Source organism: Vigna unguiculata, unplaced genomic scaffold (assembly GCF_004118075.2).
Source record: "Vigna unguiculata cultivar IT97K-499-35 unplaced genomic scaffold, ASM411807v1 contig_197, whole genome shotgun sequence".
Taxonomy (NCBI): domain Eukaryota; kingdom Viridiplantae; phylum Streptophyta; class Magnoliopsida; order Fabales; family Fabaceae; genus Vigna; species Vigna unguiculata.
The window spans coordinates 111,477-113,274 of NW_021010899.1; positions in this window are offsets into that span (position 1 = coordinate 111,477).

Here is a 1,798-nt window from a genome sequence, read left to right on the forward strand (position 1 = left end):
CAATGTAGAGGTTTGGATCATTCTCTCCTTTGAACTTTGGAATTTTGATTGGTGGAGGTTGTCTTTGTGGGAGTTGATTGCACCTTCCCCACCATCATGGCCATGCCTTCTTCTTCTTCCACCATGGCTTGAATCGTCAGAAGAAGATCTCCTCCTTCTCCTTTCATCTTCTCTAAGTTCAAGCCTTTGAATGTGTTCTTGAAGGGATATCTTACTTTGCCTCCTATCCACCCTCAATTGGTCAAAAGTTTCCCTCTTACTAACTTCCATTTCATGTAGGATGTTGGAAAGGCTGATTTGTTCACTTTCTTGGGCCATAGGAGTCACCATGGGAGGAGAATAAGGTGAAGTTGATTCCTCCTCCTCTTCTACCTCCAAGATTGGATCCATATTCATGTTCCTACACCAAAACTCACAAAAACTGAGACAAGAAAGAGGTTAGGGAAGAAAAACAAGCTAAACTCGAGACCAAGTGTGGTCTTCAAAAGCACCCAAGTGTTTTTGGTCACATTCCCAAAGCACACAAGCAAGGCTAACACTCAAGTCCTTCCAAACAAGGGAAAAACACCTTAAAATTGATGGAAACCTTTCAAAAGCAAGACAAGTGGCTCGACCACAACACTCTAGGAAAGCATGAAAATGGAAACAATTAAGACAAAACAAAGATTACCTAAAGACAAGCAAGCAAAGCTCAAAAACAAGATAGTTAAACTTCTAAGAAAATTTGTTTTGAAGACAAAACTTGAACAAGACTAAAGCAAGGAAAAACACTTTTAAAGACTCCATGGAAAGCATTTGAACAAGCCAAGATTATACCTTAAATTATGCATACACCAAGAAAGATCATAACTCATGTAAAAAGGTGGAACTAATTTGCCAATATCACTTAAAATCGAAGCATAAAATTTGGTAGCATGACACCTAGTAAAAAATTGCCAAATGGAATCACCAAACAACACAAAAGCTCACAGCCAAATAGGTTTTTGCCATGGAAACACTTTTTCTTTTCAAAACTAGGTGCTTAAGATGATGAAAAGGATATTTTAGGGTGTCTTGAACACTTAGTTCCTTAAAATTTAGGTCAAAATTAATTTCAAGGAGCATACAACAACACAAGGCATAAATCTCATGCAATAGCTCAAATACTTAGAAACAAGAACAATAAACTCAAATAAGCATATGACAAGAGACTCAAAAGTAGCTAGGAACATTTTAAGAAACTTTCAACATGTGAAGAAAATTTTTAGGCATGGTAACAACTAGCAAGCTCTCGGTCAAAAGGACAAATAAGCACCAAAATTCATGTTTTCACTTCACGAAGCAACATATAGCAAGAGATGGACTTTTTGGATACTTTAACCTCAAGAGAAGTGGAAAAATTATGTGCACACCATCTTGAATACCACAAGGTCGAGAGTCTACTAAGAACAAAAAAACACAAACATCATTGGTTAGCATAAAAAAGGACCATATTCAAGACAACCAAAGCTTTGATACCAAATGGTGAAGGATTATCTTGTTTCCTTTTAGATTTACCAATATGGTCAACTTTGGTCAAAGTCAACAAGTCAACCAAAATAAGTCAACTAAAAACCAACTTAGGGAATTTTAAACTAAAGTAATGGAAAACAAAGATAAAGGTGATAGAATAGAAGGCTCCCCTCTAGACATGCTTCTAGTGATCCTTCTTGAGGGTGCTTCTATGGAGGTCTCATGGTTGGTCACGCCTTCATCAACCTATCAACCTCCATAACTTTTTTTAAACTTCCCAATGGAACCAATTGTATACGACGCAGAA